The 19699-nt window shown below is 56.3% G+C and overlaps 2 long non-coding RNA genes across 4 annotated transcripts; both read right to left on the bottom strand.

Moving 5' to 3' along the window:
* Positions 1 to 3746: 3746 nt before the first annotated feature.
* Positions 3747 to 9637, bottom strand: LOC112531476. 3 transcript variants are annotated; one of them, XR_006931672.1, is made up of 3 exons: positions 9265 to 9637; positions 8486 to 8634; positions 3747 to 3801 (listed from the first exon to the last, which is right to left on the bottom strand). It is a non-coding gene; the product is annotated as an uncharacterized LOC112531476 (long non-coding RNA). The 3 variants fall into 3 exon arrangements; XR_005840513.1 differs by lacking the exon at positions 3747 to 3801 and adding an exon at positions 7760 to 8014 and having other exon boundaries at positions 8498 to 8634; positions 9265 to 9634; XR_005840512.2 differs by lacking the exon at positions 3747 to 3801 and adding an exon at positions 7760 to 8014 and having other exon boundaries at positions 9265 to 9634.
* A 1582-nt stretch (positions 9638 to 11219) lies between these two features.
* Positions 11220 to 13586, bottom strand: LOC121107087. The gene is made up of 3 exons (XR_005840519.1): positions 13358 to 13586; positions 11420 to 11421; positions 11220 to 11234 (listed from the first exon to the last, which is right to left on the bottom strand). It is a non-coding gene; the product is annotated as an uncharacterized LOC121107087 (long non-coding RNA).
* Between the last annotated feature and the right edge of the window lie 6113 nt (positions 13587 to 19699).

A 19699-nucleotide genomic window follows, 5' to 3' on the forward strand; every position in this document is an offset into this window, starting at 1 on the left:
ATGACCCCCATTGACCCCAGTGACCCCTACTGACCCAAGTGACCATATTGAACCCAATGACCCCCTATGACTCCATTGACTCCAATGTCCCCATAGACCCCATAGACCCATTGTCTCCAATGACCCCAGTCTGGATGCAGCCTGGGGGAAACGACTCCTGCTTCTAGTCATGCAGCGCCAGAGCGAGAGGGTGACCCAGCCTGGATACACAATTATCGTGTGTATTTCTCTCTTCTGATGCTTCACAGAACCCCATTGGGTGAGCCTCCTGTTGGTTTCTTCAAATTTGGTACAAGTCCTGGTGACCAAAACTACAGCCTGAAAGGCTGGAACCAGTCCAGGGACGTAAAACCACAGCCCCAGCTAGAGAGGCCAGAAGCAGCCAAGGGCCTAAGGCCACAGACACAGGCGGGGAGCCCAGCACTGGCCCTGGGACTTAAAGCCACAGCCGCAGAGGCTGACATCAGCCCTGGGACTCAAAGCCCCAAACACAGATGCTGGCACAGGCCCGGGGTTTCGTTTTCTATGGGTTCCCCTGGGACTCCATTGACCACTCGGAGGCCATACTGGTCTTGACTGGTTTTTAATGGGCTGCACAAGAGTCATCTTCACTTCTCCATTATTCAAATAACCCCACTTGGGTGACCCTGGTGGTGGTTTCCTAAGATGTGGATCAGGGAGTCGTCCATTTCCTTCGCTTATGATGAAAGCACGGAAGCGATGCGGGCACTCGCTGAGGTCACAATCACTGCTGGGGTGGCAGCGTTTCCGCCACAGCTGGTGAGCAGAGCTGGTGCTCTGGTGAGCGTGCTGCACACCGAGGCTGAGCTCTGGGCCTTCCGTGGAACAGATCACCCTGTGAGAGCCCGTCAGAAGCACCGCGTGTGCACTCGTCGGTACTCTCTGCAGGGTTCCTGTCCCAAGGGAGATTTTGGGATCGAGGCAGTGGGAGGAAGAGGGAAGCCAGCTCTTTGCAAGGGCCGGGGAAGTTCCTGTGCACAGAGGCCTGGGAACTTCAGCTTCCTCTGAGCCTTCAGCGGCCATGTCTCAGCACGGAGACGACCGCGGTTCCAATTGCTGCCGTCTGAGTGGCAAGGTATGGCTGGGCTTCTTCTGCTTGGTTCTTCCTTTCTCTTGTTCTCGAGGGGAAGGGACGGAGCAGGGGGAGCCCTGCTGGTCCTTGGTGACCTCAGTAACCGGTTGCATTCAGCGCTCACTGCTGACAGCCTGGGCTAACAACGCGGACGTGGCTCAGGCCGTCTTTTCCCTTAGTGATAATCAGTGTCTCAGCACTCTGATATCCCCTCTCTGGCACGATCTGGAACCTCTCTGCAAGCCTTGGCTGCCCGTTCCCACCACCGTTTCTTCCTTTCTCTCTTCAGAAGCGGCGCGGCGCGGTTCCCCGCGGTTGGGAGCAGCAGCCAGCAGGCTGCCAGAGATCCGACCGCGCCTTCCAGCGCACAGAGGGACGCAACAGGGACGGACGGTCCTTCATGCCATACAGAAGTGAGTTTCTTCAGCCCTCTGTCGTGAAGTGTGGAGGAATGAATTTTGAGTATTCCTTCTGGGCGGGTGCAGTGCTGCAGGGGATGTCAAGTGAGCATCCATTTGGAGTGCAGGAAGGAGCAGTGAGAAGTGAACTCTCAATCAGTTTGTGTTTGGGCTGTCCAAGTAGCATCTTTCTGTTTTCTGGGGGGACGTGGGCATACTGGGCAGTACTTCTGCTGCCTGCTGGTGTCTGTGAAATCAACACACCATCCTGTTGTTGTAGGGATGGAGCCTGCGCGTCCCGTGGAGTGGTGCTGGGCAAGGCTGGAAACGCAAAGCCTCCGCAGGTAAGAAGCTCTTGCAAGCTGTGCTGACTGCAGAAGCGGCATAATGTTGTAGCAGCAGAAAGGCAAGCTGAAGAAACTGCTCTTGATGACCAGAAGATTGTGGTTGGCTGTGCTCAAATCTTCCGCCACAGAGATGCTCTTCATGTCTTTCTTGTCTCCTTTCTGCCAGAAGCTGATGCGAGCGGCCTTCCAGCAAAGCGCAGCCTTGCAGAAAGGCAAGGCAGAAGCGCCCAGTGTGGCACAGCACCCAAGAGAGGTACAGACACACAGCAGGCACCTGGGCTTGGTGCACTGTCTCTCTAGTGAGGCTTTCTGTCCGTCCTTTCCTGGGACTGTGGCCGTTGTGTGTTGGTTCTGGTCTTAATCCCTGGCATGTACAGTTAGCATTCCTGTGCTGATTAGAAATGTGAACCCACAGTTCAGCTGAGATCCTATGATCCATGGCCAGTGAGCACTCGAGATGAGATGTCCCAGGATTGTGACCCGTTTTGCATGACTGAAAGTAGCTGTTGGGCTCTCATTAAATCTCCTTGTTTTTCCTTTCTTAACAGAGATTGGTGCTGAGCCAAATGGCAAAATCTATGTCAAAGTGGTCCAGCAGGTCCATACTGAGAGAGCTTCTCAACAGGCAGCAGCTCAAGCTCCTCTCCAGGCTGGAGGTCTCTTAGAAGAGCAGGTCCCAGCACAGGGGGAAGACCTTCCCCTGCCGTGTGCCCCCGCTCTGTCTCCAGCACCCTGGCTGGATATAAACGCAAGGCCTTGGAGGAAGAGAAACCAACAGCAGCTCAGCTGCCTTCCAATAAGAGAGTGAGGGGGCCGAGTGGAGACGGCGTGCCGGCTCCAGCAGCACACCCTGGGCCTGCTGCAGCGCGGAGCTCCAAGCAAAGAGGTGAGAAGGTGCTGTGGTACCCGCCGTGCTGAGGCGCTTCCCTGTGCGAGCACACTGAGTTTGCTTAGGGTTGGCTTTGCTTTTTCCTTCTCTGTGGAGGGGAAAAGAGTGGAAGGCTACAAAGTCCAAAGGCAGTGAGGTGCCAGAACGTGTAACCCCTGTCTCTTCCCGTTAACTCCATGGTGGTCTTCTGCACGTCCCCCTGGAAATGTCATTCACTGGGAGGCTTCCTAGTCCCATTTCCTCCTGTCTTTTTGCTGCCTTATGCTTGTACGGCACCTATGTTTCTGCACGTTTCACTGCTAGACAAAATGAATTCATCTATGTTTATTGCCTTACAGAAAGAAGACGACAACGAAAAGAGAGGAGAGTGGAGCTGAAGAAGGCTGCCCTCAGAGCTGCCTGCTGCACGTGCAGAGGTGAGTCCTTGGTGAACACAGACACGGCTCTTGTTGTTCTCAGGGCCTCTGTCTGTCACACATGAAAGGAAGAGACTGTAAAATCCCGAGGGAAGTGGTGTCCTGTTTCTACCCTCGCTCCGTTTCTTCCCAGGCCTCCGCAGTGGACAGCCTTGTGGAGATGATGCAGAAGCTGCAGCTGAAGGACTGAGAGGAGGAGCGTCAGCAGGCAGCAGCTTCTGCAGTGCGCGGCGTTACAGGGCAGCGCTGAGTGCCGCCCATCTCAGCACTCCACCTTCAAACGTAGTCAATAAAAACCAGTCAAATTTATAGATTCACAGAGTAGCGCACGGCCTGATTTGTCCAGCGGCACTCGGAGAGCTGCTGCACCACCTCCTCGTTATTGGTCTCGCGGCACTCGCTCAGAACTGCCACAGCTCCGTCAGCGAATGCTGCCGTCCAGTGATGCAACGGAGGCAGCAGTCCTTTGCACTGCCCACAGACAGACTGTCTGCAAAGCACGTGCAAAGAGCTGCAGGGAACACAGCCTGGCCATGAGCGTGCTAACTTGGAGAGCAACGCTGTGGAGATTGCTGAGTTTCCCAGGGCAGCACCTGAGCGTTTTTTGCTGTGATGACGGGTGTACAATGAGCAAAGTTCAGCAAAAGGACGGCGTTTTCTGAGAAAAAATGACAGGCTGTTGGTCCAGAGCAGCATCTCTGCAGCTTAGGACCACCAGGCTGCCATCCCGGCACTGTTCTGCTTGCAGACAGCGCTCCATGTTGTGGCACTCAGAGGGCGTCCCTCTGCCGTGCAGCCCTCCCCAGTGCCTGCCTACCTGTCACTGCTCCAGATGGGATGGAGCTGTTTCCTTTGCAGTGCCTGCTATGTTTTCACATGCGTGCACCCCATCCCTCTGCACAACCACGAGCATGAAGACTCGAGCACTGCTCCAGCCTTGCACACTGCCATGTGCATGCACACAGATGCAAAACTTTCACCTGCAAGCACTGTGCACACAGCCAAGCGCAATGCATGCTCTGATGTTCAGCCCCACCTCTGCACAACCCCGTATGAACGCATACCTGCACTCACAGCTCGAGGACAAAATGCTGCTGGCACGGCACAGCCAACACGCAGGCGGTGGGCAACATCAGGAGGAAAGGCCCCCCTTTACGCTCATTCATTCTCCTCTCTTGAATGAACGCATTGGTGCACAGCTGGAGACCCATCCTGAGATGTGGATTTCTGCGGGGTTCCTCGTCGGTGGGATATGGGGATCCTGGGATGGTGATGGCGGTCCTCTCAGAAACTGTGGGAGTCCGAGAAGCTGGGGGGGGGCTGAGGGTGTAAGGGATATCTAAGAAAGGAAATAGGGGGGTTCAGCGGGAGCTCAGAGGGGGACGTGGGGTGCTGCTGGGGACTGTGGGGCTCTGTGAGGTCCCAGGTTTCTGGGGGGAGGTGTACTGGGAAAAGGTCCTTGAGGAGCCATGGGGGTCTGTGGGGGCCGTGGGGGGGATATAGGGACATTGGGGGATATGGGGACACAGCCTTCAGGAGCAGAATGCTGTTCAGGAGAAGACAAGACGTGAGCTGCAGGTGGGACACAGGGGTATGGGGTAGTATGGGGACATAGAGAGTATGGGAGGATGTGGGGAGTGGTTTGAGGTAAAAAGAGGTTGGGGGGGGCAGTGTTGGAGTGGTTTCATTTCATCCTGAGAGGAGACTGGGCGTCCCTGTGGCCCAAAAGTGGGGCCCTGAGTCGTAACCCCACATGAGACATAACCCAAGATAACCTCATCGCCCTGTATGTGCGTGACCGCATGGCTGCACGTGACCCACAGCCCTGGGGGAACCATACCCCCACATGACCCTGTGACTCCCTGACTCTGCCTGCCCCCATCACACTGCGACCCGACGCCATGTGGCCCATAACTTTGGGATCCCTGCCCCCACCTCACCCCAACCATACAACCCCATGTGACCCAGAACTCCATGTCACCCCATCTGACCCCATCACTGTGACTCAGTATCCCATCTGACCCCATAGCCCCACATCACCCCGTAACTCTGTGACCCTGCAGGACCCCCATGTGACCCACGACCCCACGTCCTCACCCCATGTGGCCATAGAACCAGCTGCATGTGGGGAAAAGGCATCTCCTCCTCGGGGTGGGGCTGCCCCACAGCTGCCCCAAAGAAGCCATGGGGCGGGCTGCAGCCGTACGCCTCAGTTTGGAGAGCTGGGAATTGGCCAAAGGGGCCAGGAGAAGGACATGAATGCTTCTGTAGGGAAATACCTGTCCCAGGGTTTGGTGGGTTGGTAGCTTCTGTTTCTGTAGGTGGATGAGAACAGAACAAACTGATCCCACTGAGACCGGGGAAGGGACTGGAGCTTGGCTTGAACCAAGAACGGAGCAGGGATGGACTGAAGCAAATCAACTCTTTCATGGGACAGTGGCAGAAGAAATCCAAGTCAGCTGTAGAACGAACAACACAACCCCTTACAAAAGGGCGTCCCAGACTGGGGCCGTTGCAGCAGTAGGGGCAGTGCCTCTTGGAAGGGATCTCGCAGTGGGGAAGAAACTGCTCCAACATCAGCACTTGCAGCAGCTGCTGCAACGACCCCGAGAAATGGGCAGAGCACTCTGAGGGCAGCGCAGCACGAGGAGGAAGGAATGCACGGTGGTGCAGAACGAGCGCAGAAGGATGGGGAGCAGCAGCAGTGGGATCCCCCTTTGGCACGGCCACCCACCGCTACGGGACTGCAACAGGGAGCTGCACCCTGCCGTGGTCAGCATGGCTCTGTGTGCCAGCTGTGTGCTGCTGGAAAGCACCCGAGCGGTTACAGGTGGGAGAGTGGCAGAGGAAATCATCCAACATCTGCAGGGATAGCACAAGGCAGGCTCAATGTGACAGCTGTGTCATTGTGCAGCAGACAGATGCTGAGCAGAGCACAGCAGGGCCAGGACGTTCTGACCAGGGGGAGGTGGAGAGTGCACACGAGATAAGGCACAGCTGCAGGACGGAGCATGAGACCCAGCACGTGCAACAGCTGCAAGAAATCCTGCCTGCCTGTCTGCATAGAAAAGCACACAATCAGCCCGAAAGGAACACGTTGGCCATAGACGACACCTGGAAAAACTGCACAGCGGATGCGTGGTGGAGACTGTGAGCCTGCAGTGCCCAGCCAAGGGGGAACAGGAGAGCAGTGGGTGCCATGGGAGGAGAGCTACAGGAGCAGAAGGAGCTCACAGAGCAGAGTGCAGTAACGCCACAGCAATCAGGAATGAGCTTTGCTGCTGCACTGAGAGCTGTGCCTGGTGGAACATCAGGCATGAGAGCGTTTCTCGCACACCCCACTGGCACTTGGGTGGATGTGCTGGGATGTAGGGGAAGCCTCACAGGGTTGTGGAGCAGCTAAAGGACGCCTATGGGAGGGCTTCAGGAGCACTTTGGGGCAGCTTTGGAGCAGAGCCACACCTGGGAAGCTGCCTTTACCCAACACACTGCTGCTGGTGGAACTGCTGCTGGCCACGGGCTGTGGGCAGTGATGGGGCTGCTCTGGGGCTGCTCTACGATGGCTCTGGGGCTGCCATGGGCAGCTATGGGATACACTCATGGAACTTCTTCCATAGTTCCCAACTAACCCCTTGACCTCCATCTTGCCCCCCAAGATGAGGGCAAGATGAGCGTCAGGGGAATATACAGGCTGCTGAAATACAGCGGCCCCAGAGCCACCTTATAGTACCCCCTGAACAATGCCAGGAACAGACCCATCCCTGCCCACAGCCTCATATGGGGTTATGGTGCTCACAGGGTTATGGGACATGTGGAGCCTTGGGGTCACGTGGACTTCTCTGGGGTTCTGGGCTCATGTGGGGTTATGGATCAGGGCTTCAACATTAGACCGAAAGGGAACCCCAATCCCCTCTCAGGAAGAAATCAATGAATGCACTCCAACACCACTCCACATCCCCCATTCTGACCCCAAACCGCTCCCCACGAGCCCCCAGACCCCCCACGTACCCATGCCACGTCATGTCTCTGCACCCACAAGTCCCACCTGTACCTCACACCTTGCCTTCTCCTGTGAAGCACTCTGCTCCTGTAGGCTGTGGTCCACATCCCCTTATCCTCCCCAAATCCTCCCATGTTCTGATCCGTGTTCCCCAGTATCCCCAGTGCCGCCCACTTCACTTTCACCCACATCTGTGCCCTACACCTTCTCCAGCTCCTCATTCCTCACCTGCAGAAGCCATCCATGCCACAGCACTGTGAGGTTGTACGGGATCTGGAGGCAGGTCGGGGGGAGGAAGAGGCCAAAGGATGGGCTATGGGGGTCCCTGGGATGGTGATGGGGTCCTGTCAGGGACCAGTGGGGGTCAGTGAGTTCCCAGGGGGGATCTTGGAGGTGTAAAGGAGGTCTGAGGGAGGAAATAGGAGGATTCCGTGGAAGCCCAGTGGGGGACATGGGGTGCTGCTGGGGACTGTGGGGCTCCATGTGGGCTATGGGCCAGCTACGGGGGAGGTGTACTGGGTCTGTAGGGGGTCCTTGAGGGGCTCCAGGGGCTCTGTGGGGGGCTACAGGGTGTCTCTAGGGGTCTTGCTGGGAAACACTGGGAGGGACTATTGGGGCTCTGAGGGAATGATGGGTGGGCTGTCATGAGAAAGGAAAGGGCAGCCTTGGGGAAAGCAAGGGGCAGCCAGGGGGATGGAAGGGAATCCTACAGGAACAGCAAGGGGAATCCAGGCTGAGGCAAGGGGACAGCTGGGGGAAGAACAGGGGAACGTCCCAGCAACGGACTTCTTCTTTCACATCCACATCTTCTGCTTCCCAACTGAGCTGCAAAGCTGCCAGAGGAGCTGCAGTACCGCTGCCCGACTCCTGCCTGTGTCAGAAAGAGCTGCACGTGAGCAGAGTGCAATTGCCATTCTAAAGCCAACTCCATCACTGCAGTCACAACACCACAACCTTCAGTATCTGCTACAGGCAGACGACCATGCCCTTGCACAGGAACCATTCCTACAGAGCAAGGGAAGTCCTTCACTGCCTCAGGACGTGAGGAACACAGGAAGGGCCCCAAAGCCTTCAGCACATGCTATGGAGCCACCAAAGTTGGCAGCTAAACACACCTTCTCCTTCAAGAATGAGCAAGACCAATCAATGCACCCTGCTGCTGCAGAGGGCTGCGCTGCATCTCCTGCTGCCACCCTTGGGCTGTCATCGCGCTGCCCACCCACAGCGCACTTTGAAGCGCCGCAGCCTTGCAAGAAAGAACAGAGAGCAAGGAGCTCTGCCGTGCACTTGCTGTGAGAACACAGAGAGGAGCCTGTACAGCCCTTGCTCTCAGCACACACACCTCTTCTCTTACCAGCCGTTCATTCCTGCACAGCGCTGCTCAAACCCCTCCTCCATCTCTCCCTTCACAACGCCATACGCAGCCTCTCCCCAGCGACGAGCTCTGGGCTCTTTCATGCCTGTGCCATCATCGGGGCCTGCAGAACAAACCTGGGAGTTCAGAGGTTTGATTAGACAAGCGCTCTCTCCAGCAAAATTCACCATCTTAATTCACCACTTCCCATGAGCGACCTCTGGAAATCTGTGTGACACATCAGGAGATGCTGAACCAAACCCGCAGCCTTCTCGACAATGGAAGGGCTCTTCAGATCCGGCTGGAGGGGGAACCAAGGCGCACGCAGCTCGGACATCTCTGAACACAACCAGGCCCACAGACACCGAGAACTGCAAACACGGGCAAGTTCTGCATGCACACAGATCAAATGGCACTACAGATCAACGCCGCTCCACCTCCTCCGCACCAACGGGCTCTGCAGTGCCCCAAAACGTCTGTCAGTGGCAGGCTGTGAGGAACGGCCCTGCAGAACACGCAGAGTCACGCAGGGTCTCCTCCCGCTGCTCCTCCAGACGCCGCATTCCTTCCTCTGGCACACACAGCTCAGCCGGTGCTGCTGCAGGCAGTGCTTCCCGTGGCTGCCCAGCCTAAAGCCAGCAGACAACGGCAGCGGATGCCTGCTGCTCACATCCCAGCAGAAGTGCTGATGGAAAATCACCGCAGAGCGCAGACTGAGTCGCTGCTACCGTGCAGGGAGGGAGGGCTGAGATGCACAACGTCCTCACCTGCTGGATGTTGGAAGGGGAGGTTCAGCAGCAGCTCGACTCGCCATGATTAAGTCCTCCAAAAGCCACCTTCTTTCTTTCGGATCAGCAGACTGCACACTGAAACCTTCTCCAGAGACATTATGAAACATGATTAGATTATTAAGCATAATCATTAAACATAAACAGATTACCTCAAGCCCAAGGAGAAAACACGTTTCAGATTGAAGACCACAAAAGCATCATATTCTATTCCAAGACAACTTCAGTTCCAATTTCAATTTCATGACTAGCATTTCACCCTCCCTGCTGTGGAAGGGGGGAAAGGAAGGAAGGGAGAGCCTTCTAGCCCCACATCCCTTTAGAGATCACCCTATAGCTCCAGATCATCCTATGGACCCACACAGCCCTTAGAGGACCACATCCTCCAAACACCCCCTATAGCCTCATATCTCCCTATATCCCCAAATAGCCCACCACAGCCCCTCTAGTAACCCCCAAAGGCCCACTTTTAGCCCCCATACCTTCTCCAGCATAACATCCCTCTCTACAGACCCTCCCTGGCCCCCTATCATCCTATACACTCTCACAGCCCGCCACAACCCCCTAAAAACCCACTATTGCCCCATATCTCCCTATATCCCCTCCACAGCCCCCTATAGCCTCCTTCCCTACGAGAACCCTCCTACAGCCCACCCACAGAACCCTATAGCCACATAATTACCTATAAACCCAGTATAGCTCTCCCACTGCCACTTATAACCTCCCCAAAGAACCATACAGCTCCCACAACAGCCCCCTACAGACCCATATTATTCCCCTGCTCCCTACAGCCCTATAGCACCCCATGTCCCCCTACAGCCCTAACACCCTCCCTACAGTCCCCCAGCCCCTAAAGCCCCATCTCCCCTTATAGCACCCCACAGACACACACTGGCCCTAGACCCCCTCCAGAGCCCCCCACACTCTCCCATATCCAACCTCATATCCCCCTAGAACCCTTCTAGACTCCATATCTCCCCTATATCCCCACAGACACCCTATATCCTCCCTCAGGCCCCCACAATCTCCTACAGCACAACATCCTGCCCTATAGCCCCCCCCAACCCCTAGCACCCTCAACGCTCCCACATGTTGCCACAAACCCCCTAAAGCCACATATCCCCCTCGAACACACCTATAGCCCTTACAGACCCCTCATAGAACCGTGTAGCTCCTCCCAAAGCCCCCTACAGACCCATATCCACCCCTATACCCCCACAGCCCCCTAGAGAACCAAATCCCCCTATATCCCCCATATAGCCCTAAAACACTCTGTAAAGACCCTGCAGCACCCTAGAGCCCCATATCCCCCAATAGCTGCCCACAGATCCCTAGATCCCAACCACAGCCCCCTCTTTTCCCATATACCCCAATACCCCTTCTACAGTCCCCCACAGCTTTCCAGAGCCCCATAGCCCCCCTAGAGACACAATTAAGCTCCTTAAAGCCCCACACACCCATACAGCCACCCTAGCCTCATATTTTCCAACAACCCCCACACAGCCCTATATCCCTCTACGGCCCCCACTAAAGCCCCAGATAGCCCCACAACCCTCCCGATAGCCCCCACAGAACACTACAGCCCCATATCCCCCAATATCCACCCCTGTAACCCACTACAGCCCCCTGTCGCCCCAAAGCCCTACCCTATACCCCCTACAGTCCCATTTCTCCCTCTGGCCTCCCCATGGCCCCTCACACCCTCCCTGGATTCCCAACACAGCCCCCTACAGCCCCATCTCCTCCTACAACCCACTCACAGCCCTACATCCCTCTATAGCACCCCCTGTGGGCCCCACATCCCTCCATCCCCCTCTATTCCCAAAACCCACCGATATCCCCATATCCCTCGAGATCCCCACACAGCACCCTACAGCCCCATATCCTCCCACATCCCCCAATAGCCCCCAAAGCCCCTCAGCTCCCACATCCCCACCACATCTCCCCCACTGTCCCTACACCCACAGACCACCTCAGCCCCAGGGGGCACCGTGAGCAGAGCTGGAGGCTCGGGGTTCCAGGCCCTAATGGGGGCAGCAGCGCTACAGCGGTGGGGGCCCCGACTCCTTCAGCCGCCCCAAATCCCCGCATCCCACGGCGAAGGGGACGGCCACGGGCTGCCGTCTGAGGGGACAGCTGGGCGATTCCAAGCCGGTTGCCAAGGGCGCGCTCTGCCCCTCAGCTGATTGGAGCTGGGCAGCACTGCCGCTCACCAATCAGAGGCCAGGGGCGGGCCAGAAAATGCCGTTGACCAATGAGAGGCCAGCAGGGGCGGAATGGAGATGCCGATCACCAATGAGAGGCCACCGGGGGTGGGACTAGAGCTGCTGCTGACCAATGAGAGCCAGCAGGGGCGGGATGGAACTGCCGATCACCAATTAGAGGCCACCGGGGGTGGGTCAGAGCTGCTGCTGTACCAATGAGAGGCCAGCAAGGGCGGGATGGAGCCTCTGCTGACCAATGAGAGGCCGGCACGGGTGCTGCGCCGAGCTGGGAGCAAAGCGGACACCCCGAAAGCATTGGCAGCGACTGGAAGGGGCTCCAAGAAGCAAAGAATGGCGGCGAGGCGCTGCCGGGAGCACCAAAAAGGCGGTGAGGCTCTCCCTGAAGCACCACAGCAGTTTGTTCACCCACAGCACACACGCGTGTGTGGCCCATCCCTGCGTGCAACCACATGCACGCACACACATGCAACCCCATCCCGTTGCACAGCAGTGCACGCGCAAAGATGCGTGCAGCCTCATCTGCAGCTCCACAGGCAGGAGGAGACGGGCCGAGGAGAGCGCTCCCTCGGATGAAAGGCAGTGGGCAGCCATGGCAAAGGCTGAGGTGCTCAGTGAGAGCTTTGCCTCAGTTTTTGCAGGTGGTCGGGCTTCCCGTGCCTGCCGGGACCCTGAAGCCCTCGGTGTGGGTGAGAGGAGCGCATTCCGTCCCACTGTAACGGCGGAAGAAGTCTGAGTCCTCCGCGGGGAACTGAATGTATGTAAGTCCGTGGGGCCGGATGATATCCATCCCAGGCTTCTGCGAGATGGCTGATGTGGTGCCGAGCCGCTCTCCGTTGCATCGGAAAAGTCCCGGCTGACTGGGGAAGTTCCCGGTGACTGGAAAAGCAGAAAGGGAAACAGTGCTCCCATTTGTAAGGACGAGACAAAGGAGGACTCGGGGAACTACGGGCTGGTGAGCTGCAACTCTGTGCCTGGGAAGGTCCTGGAGCAGATCCTCCTAGAAGCTGTGTTAAGGCACATCCGAGACAAAGAGGTGATCCGAGACGGCCCACATGGCTTCACCAAGGGCAGATCGTGCCTGGCCGATCCGGTGGCCTTCTGTGATGGAGTGACGGCTTCAGTGGATGGGGGAGGGGCAGTGGATGTCATCTACTTGGAACGCTGCAAGGCCTTTGCCATGGTCCCTCACCACATTCCGTACTCTACAATGGAGAGGTGTGGATGTGAAGGATGGCCTGTTGAGTGGATTAGGATCTGGCTGGCTGGACGCAGCCAAAGGGTTGTGATCAGTGGGTCTGTGCCAGGGTGGGGGCCGGTCCCAAGCGGTGTCCCTCGGGGGTCGGTCTTGGCACCGGTGCTCTTCAGCATCTCCATCAGTGACAGACAATGGCATCGAGTGCACCCTCAGCAAGTTTGCGGATGACACCAAGCTGAGCGGTGCAGTCGATACGTTGGAGGGAAGGGAAGCCATCCCGAGGGACCTGGGCAGGCTGGAGAAGTGGGCCCACGAGAACTTGATGAGGTTCAGCAAGGCCAAGCGCAGGGTGCTGCATTGGGTCGGGGCAATCCCAGGTATTGATACAGAGTGGGGGAAGATCTCTTTGAGAGCAGCCCCGCGGAGAAGGACTTGGGGGTCCTGGTGGGCGAGAAACTGCACATGAGCCAGCAGTGTGTGCTTGCAGCCCGGAAGGCCAACTGTGTGCTGGGCTGCATTCAAAAAGCGGTGGCCAGCAGGGAGAGGGATTGTGCCCCTCTACTCGATCCCATCTGCAGTACTGCGTCCAGGCCTGGGGTCCCCAGCACAGGAAGGACGTGGAGCTGTTGGAATGGGTCCAGAGGAGGGCCACTGTTGTAATAGGCGTGATCGGGGTCTCGGGATGTAACGTGTCAGGCTCCTCCCTATGTGTTAGGTACGTGCCACGTGTACCATCCAGTGGGCGTACACGAAGGGTTAAAAGATATATAAGTGCTTGTTAGAACTTAATAAACGCCATTTTGCCGCTCATCATATTGGTGTCACCTCGGTATTTGGCCAAGCCGCAGGCTCCCCTAAGCAACGAACATCACGGTTGCCTGCGAAAGGCAACAGGCCACTAAGATGGCCAGAGGGCTGGAGCACCTCTCCTGTGAGGAAAGGTTGAGGGAACTGGTCTTGTTTAGCCTGGAGAAGAGAAGGCTCTGGGGAGACCTCCTTGTGGCCTTTCAGTACCTGAAGGGAGCATCTAACCAGGAGGGGGACCGGCTGTTTATGAGGGTGGATAGTGATAGGACAAGGAGGAATGGTTTTCAATGGAGACGGGAGATTTACATTAGATACTAGGAGGAAGTTTTTCACTCAGAGGGTGCTGACGCACTGGAAGAGGTTGCCCAGGGAGGTTGTGGATGCCTCATCCATGGGGGCATTCAAGGCCAAGGATGTGGCTCCAGGCAGCCTGGTCTGGTGGTTGGCAACCCTGCACATAGCCGGCGGTTGGAACTCAATGACCTTTGAGGTCCTTTTCAACCCAGGCCATCCTATGATTCTGTGATTCTATGATCAGTGCCATGAGAGCTCTCCTGCTTCTACGTGTGAGGTTCGACTACACTGTGCCTCCTTTATGTCAGGCTCTTTTTCCCTTCTGTTTTTAAGGAAGGAAACTGAATTTGTGGGCCAGGAGAAGATATGACACAATCTTCCCCGCACTGCTCAGTTTGCAGGAGTTGCCAAGTGCTGCTCCTTTTCCTTGTATCCTTCAATTCCAATCCACATTTTCCGAAAAGCCAAAGAATTCGGCGGTAACCACCTACAGATAAATGAGCAATTTCAGTATTTATTTTGGACTGCGGTAATTCCTTCAGTTCAGAGGTGACCCTTAATGTACGGTGCCTGTTTTGATTCTGACAGAGGTTGTAGTTGCAGCTGACCTTCCAAGGCTGCAATACGTGGTGGTGGGACAGCCTTGGGCTTCTGCGTTTGCATTAATCCCACGTTTCCCATCTCTGCCTTGCAGCTCTGCTGGTGCTGGAAGTGGACGGTATTGCAGTATGAATGAAGGAGCAGCTGCTGATGGGAGGCAGGAAGTCCAGGCTCATGAACGCTGAGACATCTGCCACTACGGTAACAGAGGAGGCAGTAGTCATGTTGGGAGGCAGTTGCAGAAGAAGATGAGGAGTTCCCCAGCAGGAAGCCACAAACCCGGCAGGAACCTGCAGGGGAATCGCAGCATGTGTGGGTGCCCAGGAGGAAATGCAGCCCCAGCGTCTGAGCAGCGCCTGGCCATGGAGTGCTGCGGCCCAAGAACAGCGCTATTCTGCCCTTGCCGAGATGGCTTTCCAAGGAGGACTTGTCTGTGGTGGTCAAGGAGGTTATTTGGGTTATGTGGGCTCATTGGGGTCTGTCCTCACAAAAACCAGAGGGCTGGCTCATCCAAAAGCTTGGTGATTGCTTGGAAGCCCAAACCCTTCTTGCCTCCAGTAACCCCATTGGCCCCACTGACCCTTTTGACCCAGTGACCCCAGTGACCTCACATGAATCCCATATCCCCACTGACCCCAATGATCACAATGATCCCACATGGCCCCATTAACCCCAACGACCCCGCTTGAACCCACTGACCCCACCGTTCCTAAAGATCCTGATGATACCCATGACTCCATATGACCCCAACAACCCATTAACCCCACTAGCCCCATAGACCCCATTAACCCCACATGACCCCATGGACCCCAATGAACCCCATTGACATCACTGACCCCATTAACCCAAAGGAGCCTTATAGACCACAATGACCCCATTAACAGCAATGACCCCCATTGACCCCAATAACCCCACTGACTCCAATGACACGAATAACCCCCATTGACCCCAGTGACCCCCATTGCCCCATTGATGCCAATGACTCCCATTGACCCCATTGACCCCCACTGACCCCAGTGACACTCATGACCCCAGTGAGCCCGTTGACTCAAACACCCCATAGACCTCAATGACCCCATTGACTTCAATGACCCCATAGACCCTAATGAACTGAATGACCCCAATCTGGAGGCAGCTTGGGGGAAACATTTTCTGAGTCTGATCATGCAGCGCCTGAGCGAGAGGGTGACCCAGCCTGGCTACACAATTATCGTGTGTATTTCTCTGTTCTGATGCTTCACAGAACCCCATTGGGTGAGCCTCCTGTTGGTTTCTTCAAATTTGGTACCAATCCTGGGGACCAAAACCACAGCCCGAAAGGCTGCAACCAGTCCAGGGGCTTAAAGCCACAGCCCCAGCTAGAGAGGCCAGAAGCAGGCAAGGGCCTAAGGCCACAGACACGGGCGGGGAGCCCAGCACTGGCCCTGGGACTTAAAGCCACAGCCGCAGAGGCTGACATCAGCCCTGGGACTCAAAGCCCCAAACACAGATGCTGGCACAGGCCCTGGGTTTCATTTTCTATGGGTTCCCCTGGGACTCCATTGACCACTCTGAGGCCATACTGGTCTTGACTGGTTTTTAATGGGCTGCACAAGAGTCATCTTCACTTCTCCATTATTCAAATAAACCCCATTGGGTGACCCTGGTGTTGGTATCCTAAGATATGGATCAGGGAGTCACCCATTTCCTTCGCTTATGATGAAAGCACGGAAGCGATGCGGGCACTCGCTGAGGTCACAATCACTGCTGGGGTGGCAGCGTTTCCGCCACAGCTGGTGAGCAGAGCTGGTGCTCTGGTGAGCGTGCTGCACACCGAGGCTGAGCTCTGGGCCTTCCGTGGAACAGATCACCCTGTGAGAGCCCGTCAGAAGCACCGCGTGTGCACTCGTCGGTACTCTCTGCAGGGTTCCTGTCCCAAGGGAGATTTTGGGATCGAGGCAGTCGGAGGAAGAGGGAAGCCAGCTCTTTGCAAGGGCCGGGGAAGTTCCTGTGCACAGAGGCCTGGGAACTTCATCATCCTCTGAGCCTTCAGCGGCCATGTCTCAGCACGGAGACGACCGCGGTTCCAATTGCTGCCGTCTGAGTGGCAAGGTATGGCTGGGCTTCTTCTGCTTGGTTCTTCCTTTCTCTTGCTCTCAAGGGGAAGGGACGGAGCAGGGGGAGCCCTGCTGGTCCTTGGTGACCTCAGTAACCGGTTGCATTCAGCGCTCACTGCTGACAGCCTGGGCTAACAACGCAGATGTGGCTCAGGCCGTCTTTTCCCTTAGTGATAATCAGTGTCTCAGCACTCTGATATCCCCTCTCTGGCACGATCTGGAACCTCTCTGCAAGCCTTGGCTGCCCGTTCCCACCACCGTTTCTTCCTTTCTCTCTTCAGAAGCGGCGCGGCGCGGTTCCCCGCGGTTGGGAGCAGCAGCCAGCAGGCTGCCAGAGATCCGACCGCGCCTTCCAGCGCACAGAGGGACGCAACAGGGACGGACGGTCCTTCATGCCATACAGAAGTGAGTTTCTTCAGCCCTCTGTCGTGAAGTGTGGAGGAATGATTTTTGGTTATTCCTTCTGGACGGGTGCAGCGATGCAGGGGATGTCAAGTGAGCATCCATTTGGAGTGCAGGAAGGAGCAGTGAGATGTGAACTCTCAATCAGTTTGTGTTTGGGCTGTCAAAGTAGCATCTTTCTGTTTTCTGGGGGGACGTGGGCATACTGGGCAGTACTTCTGCTGCCTGCTGGTGTCTGTGAAATCAACACACCATCTGTTGTTGTAGGGATGGAGCCTGCGCGTCCATGGAGTGGTGCTGGGCAAGGCTGGAAACGCAAAGCCTCCGCAGGTAAGAAGCTCTTGTGAGCTGTGCTGACTGCAGAAGCGGCATAATGTTGTAGCAGCAGAAAGGCAAGCTGAAGAAACTGCTCTTGAAGACCAGAAGATTGTGGTTGGCTGTGCTCAAATCTTCCGCCACAGAGATGCTCTTCATGTCTTTCTTGTCTCCTTTCTGCCAGAAGCTGATGCGAGCGGCCTTCCATCAATGCACAGCCTTGCAGAAAGGCAAGGCAGAAGCGCCCAGTGTGGCACAGCACCCAAGAGAGGTACGGACACACAGCAGGCACCTGGGTTTGGTGCACTGTCTCTCTAGTGAGGCTTTCTGTCCGTCCTTTCCTGGGACTGTGGCCGTTGTGTGTTGGTCGTGGTCTTAATCCCTGCATGTACAGTTAGCATTTTTGTGTTGATTAGAATTGTGAACCCACAGTTCAGCCGAGATCCTATGATCCATGACCGTGAGCACTCGAGATGAGATGTCCCAGGATTGTGACCCGTTTTGCAGACTGAAAGTAGTGTCAGGCTCTCATTAAATCTCCTTGTTTTTCCTTTCTTAACAGAGAATGGTGCTATGGCAAATGGTATTATCTATGTCAAAGTGGAGCAGCAGATCCATAATGAGAGAGCTTCTCAACAGGCAGCAGCTCAAGCTCCTCTGCAGGCTGGAGGTCTCCCTAGAAGAGCAGGTCCCAGCACAGGGGGAAGACCTTCCCCTGCCGTGTGCCCCCGTTCTGTCTCCAACACCCTGGCTGGATGTAAACGCAAGGCCTTGGAGGAAGGGAAACCAACAGCAGCTCAGCTGCCTTCCAATAAGAGAGTGAGGGGGCCGAGTGGCGACGGCGTGCCTGCTCCCGCTGCACACCCTGGGCCTGCTGCAGCGCGGAGCTCCAAGCAAAGAGGTGAGAAGGTGCTGTGGTACCCGCCGTGCTGAGGCGCTTCCCTGTGCGAGCACACTGAGTTTGCTCAGGGTTGGCTTTGCTTTTTCCTTCTCTGTGGAGGGGAAAAGAGTGGAAGGCTACAAAGTCCAAAGGCAGTGAGGTGCCCGAACGTGTAACCCTGTCTCTTCCCGTTAACTCCATGGTGGTCTTCTGCACGTCCCCCTGGAAATGTCATTCACTGGGAGGCTTCCTAGTCCCATTTCCTCCGTCTTTTTGCTGCCTTCTGCTAGTACAGCATGTATGTTTCTGCCGTTTCACTGCAGACAAAATGAATTCATCTCTTTTTCTTGCCTTACAGAAAGAAGACGACAACGAAAAGAGAGGAGAGTGGAGCTGAAGAAGGCTGCCCTCAGAGCTGCCGCTGCACGTGCCGAGGTGAGTCCTTGGTGAACACAGACACGGCTCTGGTTGTTCTCAGGGCCTCCGTCTGTCAGACATGAAAGGAAGAGGCTGTAAAATCCCGAGGGAAGTGGTGTCCTGTTTCTACCCTCGCTCCGTTTCTTCCCAGGCCTCCGCAGTGGACAGCCTTGTGGAGATGATGCAGAAGCTGCAGCTGAAGGACTGAGAGGAGGAGCGTCAGCAGGCAGCAGCTTCTGCAGTGCGCGGCGTTACAGGGCAGCGCTGAGTGCCACCCATCTCAGCACTCCACCTTCAAACGTAGTCAATAAAAACCAGTCAAATTTATAGATTCAAAGAGAGCGCACGGCCTGATTTGTCCAGCGGCACTCGGAGAGCTGCTGCACCACCTCCTCGTTATTGGTCTCGCGGCGCTCGCTCAGAACTGCCACAGCTCCGTCAGCGAATGCTGCCGTCCAGTGATGCAACGGAGGCAGCAGTCCTTTGCACTGCCCACAGACAGACTGTCTGCAAAGCACGTGCAAAGAGCTGCAGGGACCAAAGCCTGGCCACAAGCGTGCGAACTTGGAGAGCAACGCTGTGGACATTGCTGAGTTTCCCAGGGCACCACCGAGCATTTTTTGCTGTGATGATGAGTGCACAATGAGCAAAGTTCAGCAAAAGGACGGTGTTTTGTCAAAAAATGACAGGCTGTTGGTCCAGAGCAGCATCTCTGCAGCTTAGGACCACCAGGCTGCCATCCCGGCACTGTTCTGCTTGCAGACAGCGCTCCATGTTGTGGCACTCAGAGGGCGTCCCTCTGCCGCGCAGCCCTCCCCAGTGCCTGCCTGCCTGTCACTGTTGCGGCTGGGATGGAGCTGTTTCCTTTGCAGTGCCTGCTATGGCGCTGTGTCCTGGTTCTGTCAGCGCTCCGTGCCATCCTGCAGGCTGTTGTGCAGAGCGCAGTGCTGCGGAGCTGTGCTTCCCGGCCCTGTGCTCTCCAGCACTCTGCTGGGAGTTCCAACGCTCCCAGAATTCTCCTGTTCCCAGGAGTCTCCGCTGCTCCCTTGCACGCGCATTTGTGAGGGTGTGGGGGGGATATAGGGACATTGGGGGATATGGGAACACAGGCTGCAGGAGCAGAATGCTGTTCAGGATAAGACAAGACGTGGGCTGCAGGTGGGACACAGGGGCATGGGGTAGT

Source organism: Gallus gallus, chromosome 17 (assembly GCF_016699485.2).
Source record: "Gallus gallus isolate bGalGal1 chromosome 17, bGalGal1.mat.broiler.GRCg7b, whole genome shotgun sequence".
Classification (NCBI taxonomy): Eukaryota; Metazoa; Chordata; class Aves; order Galliformes; family Phasianidae; genus Gallus; species Gallus gallus.